This window comes from Pseudophryne corroboree, chromosome 2, assembly GCF_028390025.1.
Source record: "Pseudophryne corroboree isolate aPseCor3 chromosome 2, aPseCor3.hap2, whole genome shotgun sequence".
NCBI classification, from domain to species: Eukaryota; Metazoa; Chordata; class Amphibia; order Anura; family Myobatrachidae; genus Pseudophryne; species Pseudophryne corroboree.
In genome coordinates, this window is record NC_086445.1 from 256,240,502 (window position 1) to 256,256,608 (window position 16,107).

The following is a 16,107-nucleotide window of genomic DNA, read 5'->3' on the forward strand; positions in this document are numbered from 1 at the left end:
CCGCAGGATCCTTTAGGGAGGCCGTATCCTGTGACGGCAGGGCCACCTTCTTAGATAAGCGTGTCAAAGCTTTGTCTACCCTAGGGGAGGATTCCCAGCGTATCCTGTCTGTTGGCGGGAAAGGATACGCCATAAGTAACCTTTTGGGAATCTGCACTTTCCTATCAGGAGAATCCCAAGCTTTTTCACTCATTTAACTCATGTGAAGGGGGAAAAGTCACTTCTTGCCTTTTTTCCCCAAACATATAAATCCTCTTGTCAGGGACAGGTTTTACCTCTGAAATGTGCAATACATCCTTCATTGCTATAATCATGTAGCGGATGGCTTTAGCCATTTTAGGCTGCAACTTTGCATCATCGCCATCGACACTGGAGTCAGAATCCGTGTCGATATCTGTGTCAACAATTTGGGATAGTGGGCGCTTCTGAGACCCTGACTGCCTCTGCGCTGTAGGATCAGGCATGGGTTGAGACCGTGACTGTCCCAAGGCTTCAGCTTTATCCAACCTTTTATGTAAGGAGTTTACATTATCATTTAACACCTTCCACATATCCATCCAAATAGGTGTCGGCGGAGACACCACATTCAACTGCACCTGCTCTGCTTCCACATAGCCTTCCTCGTCAAACATGTCGACACAATCGTACCGACACACCACACACACAGGGGATGCTCTATTTGAGGACAGAACCCCCACAAGGCCTTTTGGAGAGACAGAGAGTATGCCAGACACACCCCAGCGCTATATGACCCAGGAATCACACAGTAACTTAGTGTTTACCCAGTAGCTGCTGTATTAGTGAATTTTCGCTAAATTTATGTGCCCCCCTCTCTTTTCACCCTCTTTCTACCGTGATTCTGCAGGGGAGAGCCTGGGGAGCTTCCTCTCAGCGGAGCTGTGGAGAGAAAATGGCGCTGGTGAGTGCTGAGGAAGAAGCCCCGCCCCCTCAGCGGCGGGCTTCTGTCCCGCGATTTTGTGAAAAATAATGGCGGGGGCTCATGCATATATACAGTGCCCAGCTGTATATATGCTCTATTTTGCCAGGAGGTACTCAATTGCTGCCCAGGGCGCGCCCCCCCCCCCCCCCCCCTGCGCCCTGCACCCTACAGTGACCGGAGTGTGTGGGTTAGTGTGGGAGCAATGGCGCACAGCTGCAGTGCTGTGCGCTACCTCATATGAAGACAGGAGTCTTCTGCCGCCGATTTTGATGTCATCTTGCTTCACTCGCCGACTTCTGTCTTCTGGCTCTGCGAGGGGGGCGGCGGTGCGGCTCCGGGAACGGACGACCAAGGGTGAGTTCCTGTGTTCGATCCCTCTGGAGCTAATGGTGTCCAGTAGCCTAAGAAGCGCAACCTATCCGCAGTTAGTAGGTTTGCTTCTCTCCCCTCAGTCCCACGTAGCAGAGAGTCTGTTGCCAGCAGATCTCTCTGAAAATAAAAAACCTAACAAAATACTTTCTTATTAGCAAGCTCAAGAGAGCTCACTAAAATGCACCCAGCTCCATCCGGACACAGATTCTAACTGAGGTCTGGAGGAGGGACATAGAGGGAGGAGCCAGTGCACACCAGTAGTCCTAATTCTTTCTTAGAGTGCCCTGTCTCCTGCGGAGCCCGTCTATTCCCCATGGTCCTTACGGAGTCCCCAGCATCCACTAGGACGTTAGAGAAATATATACTAGTTTGATACAAATGTGTTTGTTCATTTATGTTCTACAAAGGTTCTTAACATTCAGGTTTTTTATTTCTTTATTTAATTAATGCATATACTGTATTAGAGCTGGTTCAGATTAATGTGTTCATCCATAGTAACAGCATGCTGCATGTGTATTAGATTTCTAAATGGCTGACCTTGGGGGTAATTCAGATCTGATCGCAGCAGCAAATTTGTTAGCAGTTGGGCAAAACCATGTGCAGTGCAGGTGTGGCAGATATGACATTTGCAGAGAGGGCCCTACACATTTGTCAATCCGACGGCAGTTACGGGCGACCCGGTGGCGGGGGGGCAGTGACGGGGGAGTGAAGTTTCTTCACTCCCCCTGTCACCCGGCTCCATAGCAGTGCGGGCAAATATGGACGAGATTGTCTATATTGGCCTGCATGCACAAGCGACGGAGCACCAGCGATGAATGAGCGCAGGGCCGCGCATCGTTCATCGCTGGTGCCTCCACACTCAAAGATACGAACGGTATCTTGTTCATTAATGAACAAGATCGTTCATATCTTTGAGTATTATCACCCAGTGTGTAGGGCCTATTAGATTTGGGTGGGTTATTTCGTCTCTGTGCAGGGTAAATACTGGCTGCTTTATTTGTACATTGCAATTTAGATTTCAGATTAAACACACCCCACCCAAATATAACTTTCTATACGTTATATCTGCCCCCCCCCCCCTGCAGTGCACATGGTTTTGCCCAACTGCGAAAAAATTTGCTGCTGCTATCAGACCTGAATTAGGCCCCTTGTAGCTTGCCTTGTCTTTAATGTTTAATACTGATACCAATCCTATAGATTATTTTTCAGTTTCTATAATTGTTGAAGACAGATGTAGTATGGTATGCTGGCGGCCAGCATACCGGCGCCTGGATCCCGACCGCCGGCATACCGACAGCTGGGCGAGCACAAATGAGCCCCTTGCGGGCTCACTGCGCTTGCCATGCTGCGGGCGCGGTGGTGCGCTATGCGCGCAATGCTATTTATTCTCCCTCCAGGGGGGTCGTGGACCACCAAGATGTTGAAAAGCTGTCGGTATGCCGGGTGTCGGGATTCCGGCATACTGTGCGCCAGGTTCTCAACAGCCAGCAAACTGAATACCACCCGTTGAAGATACAGGTAGCATTCATCTTCTGAGTTGATACAAAGCTACCTGCAAGCACAAATAGCTGACTTACCAAATCAAAGTGCCCAATTCTTGACGCAATTCATAACATGCATTCACTGGGTTGCTGCAGGGTTTTTTTCTGTTTCACTGCCCATTATTGCAGACCCTCCAACATGACCCGCCCCACTAGGTACAAAATGCTGTGTTCCTGGAGTTCCATCACCTGTGTTGAACTAGTTGAATGATAGGAAAGCTGTTTCTTCACAGGTGATGGCAATCATAAATTAAGAGGGAAGTCCAGAAACAGAGCATTTTGTACCTAGTGGGGCGGGTCATGTTGGAGGGTATGTTATTGGGTCATTTGGTATTACTGCTTGTTTCCACAGATTGGTGTGACTATTGATTGATTTTTCCCTTATAGCAGCATGTCTAGGCTTGTTAGACAGCTGTGACCCAGCTAAGAATGTAGACTGCTTTAAATGTATAAATGCTTTTGGCGTCTGCCTTTCAGCCATTAAAGGAACAGTAAAGCCAAACATATTGCTGTTTTCTATGGTAACATATTTGCAAAATACCTCATATCAGGCAAATTAAATTAGTTAGAAATAAAACCAATGATTCTGTTGTTTGAGACAACGAAGAGCCTGTAATTGTTCAATTGGTCATTGGACATCAGTGATATTAGTCCATACAGCTGTGTTCCCATGCTATAGTGGTATTAGCACTGGCTGGTGAAAACACTTGTTTTCAGATGGATCTTTTGCATACCTCCCAACATGACCCTCTCCAGGAGGGACACAATGCTCTGCTCCTGGAGTTCTCTCTTAATTTATGATTGCAGTCACCTGTCCTGAAACACCTTTCTCATCCAGTAACCTGTTCAACACAGGTGCCAGCAATCATAAATTAAGAGAAAAGTCCAGGAACAGAGCATTTTGTCCCTCCTGTAGAGGGTCATGTTGGGAGGTATGCTTTTGCACTAAGTTTAGGGCTGGTAGCATAAGGATTGGGGCTATATGGCTGCATAGATACGTACATCTCAATATATATGTGCATTTAGTTCCATGTATGCATACCTCCCAACTGTCCCAAATCTTAGCGGGACAGTCCCGCTAATTGGGCACTGTCCCGCTGTCCCACCCGCGGGCCGCAGTGTCCCACGGGTGGGGTGAGGGCAGTTGGGAGAGCCACTGCACCCATCAGTGCAAGGAGAGGAGCCAGGGGCTGTCCAGCCGCTCAGGGAATGCAGTGCACCCCCCCCCCCAAAAAAAAAAAAACAACTTATGTGCATTCAACTCTGTGTGAGCTCTCGGTGCTGCCCCACAAGAGTGTGGTTTTATATATATATATATAGTTAGACAAGGAGATATTCGGCACTCCGGTGTAGTGTATAGAAAACCAACTTGCTCCGGTGCCTTGCTAGCCAAATGGCATATGAATGAAGAAGGAACGGCCGGCACTCGTGGAGACTGGAAAATAACTTGACACAGCACAGCAGCTACAGTCAACGTTTCAGGACGAATCCTTTTATCAAGACCAACTGCAAAGTGAATATACAAACATATAAATACATTACCAAACACCACGTGAAGACGCCATCCTCCGCTCTCCGGGACTCACAGTGACGTCATAGGCGCGCGCCGGCGACCTGCATCCACGGGGGGCGGAGCCATTGTGAAGTGTACCCATCACCATGGAAACCCGGCTGTAGAATGCCTAGTAATAAGAATGCATTGTATGTTAAACTAACATCTGAACGGGTGCATGAGACAACTAGTACAGAAACAAGAGAAATGAATTGGTCAACATATATGATGTAAATGTACTAGGGAGATATAAGAAACTGACATACTGCATTAAACCGGGGATGTAGAGAACCTGTATCAAAATGACTATAGGCAATCCCGGATACCAGAAGGAGCGCTCAGAGAACTGATAGATACCGCCCATCATTACAGATATAACAGTATAACAGGTGTACACAGACGTCACAAAAAACAAGAATATGAGAGAATCTCATTCAAACCCAGAGGTTTGACAGTTTGTAGGGTGTAGATCCAGCGTGCTTCTTTCTGTAACAAAATTTTGCCACGATCTCCACCCCTTATGGATTCTGGCACACCATCAATAATTTTGTAGCGAATTGATGCAAGATTGTGGTGGCAGTCCTTAAAGTGGCGAGCCACAGGTTGATCGGAACCTTTACCTTCCAAAGCAGCTCTGATGCTAGAACGATGGAGGGCTATCCTCTCCTTAAACTGGCGGATAGTTTTCCCAACATAAAAGAGTCCGCATGGGCATTTAATATAATAAATAACAAAACGGCTAGAACACGTGTAGGGCGCTTTGATGGTGAATTTCTTGCCCGATCTCGGGTGATGAAAAAACTGGCCCGTTTCCAGGCAACTACAGGTGGTGCAGCCCAAACACCTATAGTTACCAGGTTTACGTGTAAGGAAGTGTGTTGAAGACGTCTTGTTAAAGTTGGAGATGTCATTGTGTACAATAGTGTCCTTGATGTTTCTGCCCCGATGGAAGGATGGATGCTTCTTTGAACATTGGTAGTGCTTTATCAGTGGATATGATAGGCCAAATGCGTTTGGCCAAGCTGACCGTATGCACACTGTTAGTGGAAAAGTCTTGCGGCCACACTACACGATCCCTAGAAGCCGTAGGTGTTCTTTTTTGAAGGAGGTCATTACGGTTCATGGAGAGAACCTTTTCTTTGGCTTTTTTGAGGTACTTGAGTTTATAACCCCTGACCAGAAACTTGCGTACCATAGTATCTATCTGATTACCTGCATCCAGACTGTCACTACAAATACGGAAAATCCTGAGAAATTGGGAGTAGGGTAAACCCCACTTCATGGCCGAAGGGTGATGACTGTTGGCGTGTAAGGTGGTGTTCCTATCTGTTTCTTTTACATAAAGAGATGTGTGTAGACAATGGTTATGATCTTGTGTGACAGTTACATCCAAAAAGTGAATGGTATCAAAGCTAGAGGAAAAGGTAAATTTAATGGCAGTGTCTTGTAAATTGACCTGACCCATGGCATTGCTGAATTCCTCTTCTGTACCTGCCCACAGGATGAAAATATCATCGATGTAGCGATAAAATGCCTTAATTTTACTCGACATCTCTGAATTAGTAAGGAACAAATCCTTTTCAACCTCACACATAAAGAGGTTGGCCAGGCTCGGAGCTACACAAGAACCCATAGCACACCCTGACTGTTGTTGATACAGTTTGCCATCAAAAATGAAGTAGTTGCGTTTCAAAGTGAGCTCTAAAAGCTGTATGAAAAAATTGATGTCTGGCCCAGTATAACTCACATTGCCAGTGATACATCGTCTGATAGCCTCTGTTCCCCGGTGATGGGGGATATTAGTATAAAGGCTAACGACATCTACTGTGCACATGAGATATTTGTCTGGCAATGGAGTAAGTGCCAGAATTTGAGTCAGAAAGGCAGTGGTGTCTTTCAGACAGGTGGCTTGTTCACTAACGATTGGCTGAAGAAACATGTCTAAATATTTAGAAATCGTGTAGTATAATGATTCACGTGCCGCGATAATGGGGCGGCCGGGAGGGTGTGTGGGGTTCTTGTGTAGCTTCGGAATAGTATATAGCACCGGGATAACCGGCCAAGGCTGAGTCAAAACCGCTTGGGTCTTAGGATCAATCACGTTAGAGGCTACCGCCTCATTGAGTAATACATCTAATTCTGCTTTGTAGTGAACAGTTGGATCTACAGGCAATAGCTGATACGTATGGGTGTCTGCAAGTTGTGAATAGACCTCAGATTTGTATGCAATGAGGTCTTGTACCACAATACCGCCGCCCTTATCCGCAGGGCGGATGACTATATCAGAATATGAACCTAACGCTTTTAATGCTTTCTGCTCTTCGGCAGATAAGTTAACACCACGTGTGGTGTTGGTGGGTAGAACTTCATCATAGGTGTTGTTCATAAAGTTGATCAAGCATTTGATATTCGGATTGTGGGAAACCGGATCAAAGGTGGAAGGCTTGAATAGTGTCGGTGTTTCCGATGACTTGGGTTGGCTACTAGAGAAATGTTCTTTAAGACGCAATCGGCGTCCAAATTTGTAAAGGTCTATTTTGTCACGAAAGGCATCTGGATGATGGGTGGGGACAAACGAGAGTCCCTTGTTGAGCACCGAAATTTCTTCCTGTGTGAGACTCCTGGAGGACAGGTTGAATACTATGTTTTCTTGTTCGCAGTCTTTTTGGATTTGGCGCGCCCATTGTCCGCCGCGCCGGGTGTACCTCCTTTTTTGGGGTTTCTCTGACCCCTTGTGGTTACCCCCGCCGGGGGTTTTGAGGAGTTTTTTGACTGCTGGGCACCTGCACATTCCGTCTCACTAGAAGAAATGGCGCTGGAATTTTCCGTGTCTGAATTGAATTTTCTCTGACGCCTGTATCTGGGTTTTTTACCGCCAGTGGTATTGCGGTTATATGCCCAACTGTACACCAGATTTTCCTGATAGTCTCTGTCGACGGTGTTGCGCTTAGCTTTCTTAAATTCAATAAGGTCAGTCCTGTATTTCGCCAGATCGGCCGTAAGTTTGTCAGCGAGTGGTTGTGATGTATCCTGATGGATCAGGTCGCTGTAGGTCTCTTCAAAGGCAGCAATTTTCTCTTTAGCACAATTGAGCTCACGTCGAGATTCTTCTATAACCAGAAGAATAAGATCGTAGGAGCACTTATTCAGTACTGCTGCCCACCGTCTGCAGAATTCTGGATTGTGACGGCCAATCGTAGGGGTATTGCGAATGCGAAATCCTCGCGGGATTTTTTTGTCACGATAATAGTCTGACAGGGTTACCCCGTGAAAGTAAAAGTCTGTTCCCCCATCACCGGGGAACAGAGGCTATCAGACGATGTATCACTGGCAATGTGAGTTATACTGGGCCAGACATCAATTTTTTCATACAGCTTTTAGAGCTCACTTTGAAACGCAACTACTTCATTTTTGATGGCAAACTGTTTCAACAACAGTCAGGGTGTGCTATGGGTTCTTGTGTAGCTCCGAGCCTGGCCAACCTCTTTATGTGTGAGGTTGAAAAGGATTTGTTCCTTACTAATTCAGAGATGTCGAGTAAAATTAAGGCATTTTATCGCTACATCGATGATATTTTCATCCTGTGGGCAGGTACAGAAGAGGAATTCAGCAATGCCATGGGTCAGGTCAATTTACAAGACACTGCCATTAAATTTACCTTTTCCTCTAGCTTTGATACCATTCACTTTTTGGATGTAACTGTCACACAAGATCATAACCATTGTCTACACACATCTCTTTATGTAAAAGAAACAGATAGGAACACCACCTTACACGCCAACAGTCATCACCCTTCGGCCATGAAGTGGGGTTTACCCTACTCCCAATTTCTCAGGATTTTCCGTATTTGTAGTGACAGTCTGGATGCAGGTAATCAGATAGATACTATGGTACGCAAGTTTCTGGTCAGGGGTTATAAACTCAAGTACCTCAAAAAAGCCAAAGAAAAGGTTCTCTCCATGAACCGTAATGACCTCCTTCAAAAAAGAACACCTACGGCTTCTAGGGATCGTGTAGTGTGGCCGCAAGACTTTTCCACTAACAGTGTGCATACGGTCAGCTTTGCCAAACGCATTTGGCCTATCATATCCACTGATAAAGCACTACCAATGTTCAAAGAAGCATCCATCCTTCCATCCTTCCGTCGGGGCAGAAACATCAAGGACACTATTGTACACAATGACATCTCCAACTTTAACAAGACGTGTTCAACACACTTCCTTACACGTAAACCTGGTAACTATAGGTGTTTGGGCTGCACCACCTGTAGTTGCCTGGAAACGGGCCAGTTTTTTCATCACCCGAGATCGGGCAAGAAATTCACCATCAAAGCGCCCTACACGTGTTCTAGCCGTTTTGTTATTTATTATATTAAATGCCCATGCGGACTCTTTTATGTTGGGAAAACTATCCGCCAGTTTAAGGAGAGGATAGCCCTCCATCGTTCTAGCATCAGAGCTGCTTTGGAAGGTAAAGGTTCCGATCAACCTGTGGCTCGCCACTTTAAGGACTGCCACCACAATCTTGCATCAATTCGCTACAAAATTATTGATGGTGTGCCAGAATCCATAAGGGGTGGAGATCGTGGCAAAATTTTGTTACAGAAAGAAGCACGCTGGATCTACACCCTACAAACTGTCAAACCTCTGGGTTTGAATGAGATTCTCTCATATTCTTGTTTTTTGTGACGTCTGTGTACACCTGTTATACTGTTATATCTGTAATGATGGGCGGTATCTATCAGTTCTCTGAGCGCTCCTTCTGGTATCCGGGATTGCCTATAGTCATTTTGATACAGGTTCTCTACATCCCCGGTTTAATGCAGTATGTCAGTTTCTTATATCTCCCTAGTACATTTACATCATATATGTTGACCAATTCATTTCTCTTGTTTCTGTACTAGTTGTCTCATGCACCCGTTCAGATGTTAGTTTAACATACAATGCATTCTTATTACTAGGCATTCTACAGCCGGGTTTCCATGGTGATGGGTACACTTCACAATGGCTCCGCCCCCCGTGGATGCAGGTCGCCGGCGCGCGCCTATGACGTCACTGTGAGTCCCGGAGAGCGGAGGATGGCGTCTTCACGTGGTGTTTGGTAATGTATTTATATGTTTGTATATTCACTTTGCAGTTGGTCTTGATAAAAGGATTCGTCCTGAAACGTTGACTGTAGCTGCTGTGCTGTGTCAAGTTATTTTCCAGTCTCCACGAGTGCCGGCCGTTCCTTCTTCATTCATATATATATATATATATATATATATACACACGTGTGTGTGTGTTTATATATATATATATATATATATATATATATAGTAATAGATATACCACGCTTGGGTGTGCGCTCACACTCTGATATACACATGTGTTGGTGTGCATTGTGACTCAAGGCTGAAGGAGTGCTATATCTATCTTATAAAATGGCCCATGTTGTGACAAAATATGGTGCTGCAAATACAGAATTAGTTGGAAAAATAGCTTCGAATAGGATTTTTAATGTGGATTATTTTTAATGACTAAACTGGATAACAGAGTAAGTGAATATAATAGTTGACATTTTTTCTGTCAGAAATGTGTATGCCTGTAATACCCCTTTCACACCGCACAAATAACCCGGTATCGACCCGGCTTATTGCTGGGTCGACACGGGTAAGTGTGCGGTGTGAAAGCACCATAGCTGAAATCCCGGGTCGCCTGACCCGGCAATTTAACCCGGGAATAAAGCAGTGTTATTCCCGGGTTGAATACCGGCTCAGTGGCAGCGTAAACGGGCTCCCGGGTCGCATCAGTTCACTACAACAGGGAGAGGCGGCGAGGAAATGATCTAATCTCCCAGCGCCGCTGCCAGCCCCACACCCCGCTGCTATGGCAACCTGCCCGGCATATTGCCGGGTCAGGGAAGCCAGCAGCAGCGTCCAATGCCGGAACCCACCCGGAAAGGACCCATTTCCGGGTGGGATCCGGCATTGGCGGTGAAAGGGGTATTAGTAAGGCAGTGCTGGGCTGCTGTCAGTGAGGCAGTGCTGGGCTGCTGTCAGTGAGGCAGGGATATGTGTGTTCAGTGAGGCAGTGCTGGGCTGCTGTCACTGAAGCAGTGCTGTCCTGCTTTCACTGAGGCAAGGATGTGCCACTGTCAGTGAAGCATTGCTTAGCTGCTGTCACTTAGGCAGTGCTGGCCTGCTTTCACTGAGGCAGTGCTGGCCTGCTTTCACTGAGGCAGTGCTGGGCCGCTGTCAGTGAGGCAGTGCTGGGCCGCTGTCAGTGTAACATTCACTATATATGGGTAAGAGACTCAGTACGCAATTGGCGTGTGGGGTACCGTAAGGGTACGCACTTAGCGTAGCATACGCTCGGCCGTGATCAAGACGCACATGCGACACGCTCGCTCACAGCTTAATGCGTGGTGTCGAGCACGCTATAGGCGGCCGACTACCGTAATGCTACGCTACCAGCGTAGCGGACGCTCGAGTCCACGAGGAGAACACGAGCGGCGCAGACGCTCACGGGATGACAATCAGTAAACCTTGAATGTAACACACAGAAAGGATACTCTTATACTGTAAACCTTGTACTGAAATACTGTAGCGATGTAACGCTGCTTAACCTTGTTAATGCTAAAGCTGCTTGAGCGTTTGAGACGCTCCTATTACCCTCTGCAATATAATAAACACACGATACCTTGCTAAGGTTCCAACACCTTTACTAACAAGCTTTTAGTTATATCGAAAAGGGGAAACAGTTTACAAGTCATACACTACATGCTAACATATCATTCTAACAGAATATCTAGACAGAAATATACAATAGCATCACAATCCTATACTATAACAGAGAGAGAGAGTATGGCCAATACAAACAGAGAACAAGTTGGTTACAGAGAATTACTTACACACACTGGGAACGATCGCTGCGCAGCTTCTGGTACCAGCTCCAAGTTAGTCAAGTTGAAAACCGTTTGTGGAGAGTGAGAGAGCTGCCCAGGCTGGCTGATCTTATATACACTGCGTACAGTACACTACAAAGGGACCTATAATCTCATTGTTCATTGGACACAGGAATGTCTCCTCGCATCATAACAAAAGGTCATAGGTTAGTTTGAACAGGTGGGCTGTGACTATATCAAACTGCTCAGGTGGGAGGGAATCTGAAGATTCCCGCCGCATGGGTAATGAATCGCAAATATAGTAAATGTCCAGAAAATACTAATGGCCATAACTATACGCAGGAGCGATTAATCTTTACCTAACCAGCACCGGATTGTTTCTAATAAAATGTTCTTTAGTTAGGTACCAGACACAGCTGCTCAAACCCTGTCTGACCCTTCGTACCATACAAAGAGGAATTCCTCTGTCCAGCGACCCTTTACATTAAACAAACTTAGTCATTATTAAGGGGAACATTATCTATAAAACATACTATTTGGTTTTATTATTTAACATTTGAGTCGCCCGCTAGACGCACACAAACTCTACCGTAAATGCACATACCACGCGCCAATGCGCACGGCCGTAGAAGCTCCATTACGCAGCTGCGAGTATCCGCACGCACGGGAGAGAATGTGCACGTGCAGCGGGCAAGCGCATGAGGTGAATATATGGCAACGTGCAGCATGATATTTTTCCGACTTTGACAGTCCACCCTTTGGCAGTCATCAATAACTGCCACTTCCTAAAACAGTTCAAAAGAAAAATATATGTCATAATGCAAATACAATTTTATGATTGGGTAAAGGGAGGAGAGGAGCAGGTGGGAAAAAAGGTATGACCTAGTGAGATAGTAGAAGCATGTGTGTATGAATCCATGTTTGAGGGGTCATGTATCATCGTGCCGTACGTGTTTTAAATCAAGCTTCGAGGTATTGCGAAGTATACATTTGAATTCCTTCTTATCCCGTATTACGGGTCTGTGGATGGGCTGTCAAACTTTACCGAGCTCTTTTCAGCTTTTAGTTGTAACAAAATGGGGGAGCACATTTTAGTTGATGATACATGAATGGGGGGATATGTGAGTGCTGATATCTGTGCCTATATTCCCTATTGACTATGTGTGTCATTACCTGAAGGTTGTAGAAATGAAGATAAGAAGCAATTATGGTAAATGCAGTCATAAACTATGTGAGTTTAATATACATTTGCCGATTGAGGTCTTGTCTTGTGTCTTGTCTCGATGTACATGTTGACTGTAGTCTCCTGATGCTTTTGCTATAAATGACGGCAAAAGTTTTTCCATTGTCCAGAAAGTTAGTCACTAAAATATTTGGGCTATCGTAAAATTTAAAGTCACTAGGGAAATTGGGGCTTGTAGCATAGTTCATCAATGGTCTGTATAAAAGAGGTTGTCAAATTCTTCTTCCAAGCGGATGTCTTTGTACCTTGGAGGAAAACAAAGGAGAAACGGGTGAAAGAAACGGACCGTGGAATCACATTTTCATCACAACATTGTCTCTATCGTTGGGTCATAAATCAGATTAGTTGTTGTTAGTACAGTGTCCTCGCTCCTCAGACTCATCACCCTGGTATTACTTTTACGCTTCGCTAAAACCCGAACGCATCTAAATATCAGGCCAACCAATATGACGACTCCCAGAATACACAAAAGAAATTTCCCTACATCTATAATAATACCTTGGGCCCATTCTCCCAAGCCCGAGAACCAATTTCGTGGGTTCAACCATGACACCCAACTGGTCAGCTCATTACCCACAGCAGCGAGTGTGAGATTGTGTTTCCTTCGAAACTCCCACTTTAATTGCAAAATGTCATCCATCTTTTGGTCTATGACCTCGGCTGGGTCCTCAGTGCTGTTTGTAATATACGTGCAGCATTTTATTCCATATTGAGTTGCTAGGGTAACACAATACCCGCCTGTCACAGCTGTGAGGTAATTAAGAATCATCCTATGCTGAACCAGTTCTGTTTTGTAGGCTTGTAACTCTTTCCCAGTGTACCTGAATGTGTCGTCATACATTTCGGTGATATTGTCTAATAAATTTGCAAGCGCAGATATATATTTATAATTTATCACTCCTCTGGCGGTACGAGTGATATCTAACGCGAGTAGGAATTGAATCCCGGTGGATTCATGGATCAGATCAGAGGCTGAATGCTCTGTCCTCTCTATCAGGTGCCGTTTAACGACGTGCTCGTAATGAGTATGAGTATAAGGAGCTTGGGCACTGCGGTGAATATCTTTCATTTTGTTATGGGTTACAGTCATTACTTCAGGCAGTACTTTTCCAATATAGCACAATCCCTCTGAGTTTGGGGCAAGCCACTTATACGCCTTCCGCATATGAAATATGCATCATCGGGGAGAACATATGGGACGGAGTATGACATTATCATGTTACAAATTTTCCATGTGAAATCTCCTAACCCTAACTCTCCCATCTGTTTAGTACACGTATCAGGTTGTACGATATGTGCACAGTATCCTGGTGATACTTCTCCAACTCGCATGGTCCTACTTCCTAAGGTGTACCTATACCGGAAATATTTTCCATGGTCGGCTATCTGGCGTATAAGTTCTGTGTCTATGGGCATTCTGTCGGGTCTGTATGAAAAGGTCATGGTTTGATTACTCCATGACACTTCCCAATTTCCCGGCTTTCGGGGATTGGAAATGTTAAAGCACACTAAGGACCTATCCACATGATATTGGTGGAGCTTCAAACTAGGAGGACTAGAGATATTAAACCTCTTGTCCACCGGCCTCCCACCACTTAGCTCAAGTACCTCTCCTACAGTTAAAGGGAATGGTACTAGTCCTGATTTGCTATGGCCTTGAGGTACTTGAGAGCATACCCAACAGTCTGTCTGGTTTAACACTTTACCCACTAAGGAGTGATAGTCACTCAATGGATGCCGGTCCATGTGGACATTAAAACTGGACTGACATTTCTTGATGCACCCATCCTCAACTATATTGTCACAATGCCTACAGATGCAGTTCTCTTCAGCTAACAATCCTTCACAATTCCTTCTATTGTCAATGCTACCAGATCGTTTTCTGATACTCGCCTTTACTCGGTGATTATGTTGTTCTTGGAAATCTACGCCTGCATCCTGGTCATGAGAACCCATTCCCGATCCTTTCTCGACCTCCATGGTACTCTCACCGAAACAGACTGCTCTGGTCAACATCATGGTCAACAGGAAAATCCGGATCACAGTCTCTTGGGGCAAGTCCATCTTAGAGGAGTAAAAGGAGAAAAATAAGAAGGGGGAAAGGAAATAGGAGGGGGGTGGGAACTGGAGAAAATAACAAATGGGAAAAAGAAATCTGGCTCGACAAGCTTCTGGTCTTATTATTCTCAGCGCTCAGGTGTCGTCTCAATCCTCCCTGAACAGACACTCTAGTGATACAACCTCTACCGTCTGTTCTTTATCACGGGACCTCTCTGGGTCAGTGACCTCTTTACAATGAGACGAATGGATCCAAGTCTCTCTCTCGGCAACCTTCAATGCTGTTGTGCTGGTCAATAAGACTTGATATGGCCCTTCCCATCTGTCAATAAGGCAACCTGAGCGTAGAAAATTCCGTATCATTACATAATCCCCAGGTTCAATGTCATGACAATTACTGTCTGGCAGATCAGGAATCACCAACTTTAGATTATCATTCTGATTCCTCAATTGCTTACTCATCTTAACCAAGTACTTTACAGTTACTTCATTGTTACATTTCAAATCATCCTGGGGGTTAATCATAACATGAGGTTGTCGACCAAACAGAATTTTAAAAGGAGACAGATTAAGAGGGGACCTGGGAGTGGTTCTGATGCTGTATAATACAATTGGCAAAGCTTCGGGCCATAACAGTCCTGTTTCAGTCATTACCTTGCTCAATTTATTTTTAATAGTGCTGTTTACTCTTTCCACCTTCGCACTCGCCTAGGGGCGATACGGAGTGTGCAGCTTACTATTAATTCCCATCAACTTACACATTGTTTGAAAGACTTCACCTGTGAAATGGGTACCCCTATCACTTTCAATGATTCTAGGGATACCATACCTACACACAAATTCCTGCACAATTTTCTTTGCAGTAAACACAGCGGTATTTGTGGCCGCGGGAAATGCTTCGACCCAATTTGAGAATACATCAATACAGACCAAAACATACTTTAAATTTCTACAAGGTGGTAATTGTATGAAATCAATCTGTATTACCTGGAAAGGGATATCTGTCGGAGGGATATGGGATGGCTCTGTCAGTATTGCCTTTCCGATATTCTTCCTCAAGCAGGTGAGACATGTCATTGCTCTTTTACCCGCCTGGGAGGAAAATCCTGGGGCGCACCAATAAGCTCTTACTAGCTTACACATTCCTTCTTTGCCTAGATGAGTCAGCCCGTGTGCTGCTTCCGCTAGACTTGGAAGGTATGCTCTGGGTGCCACTGGCTTACCATGTCCATCTGTCCAGAGTCCTGAGGACTCCTGGCCATATCCTTTTGACCTCCAGACTGCCTTTTCCTGTGGGGAACACAAATTTTGCATTTCACACAATTTCTGTGTGTTTACAGTATTAAATACCATCAGTTGTGTACTGTCTGTTTGTATGGGGTTACTAGCTGCTGATTTAGCAGCTTCGTCTGCTCGGCTGTTACCAAGTGATACCGGGTCTTGGCTATATGTGTGAGCTTTACACTTGATAACAGCCACTCTGTCGGGTTCCTGTATCGCTGTTAGAAGTCTTTTG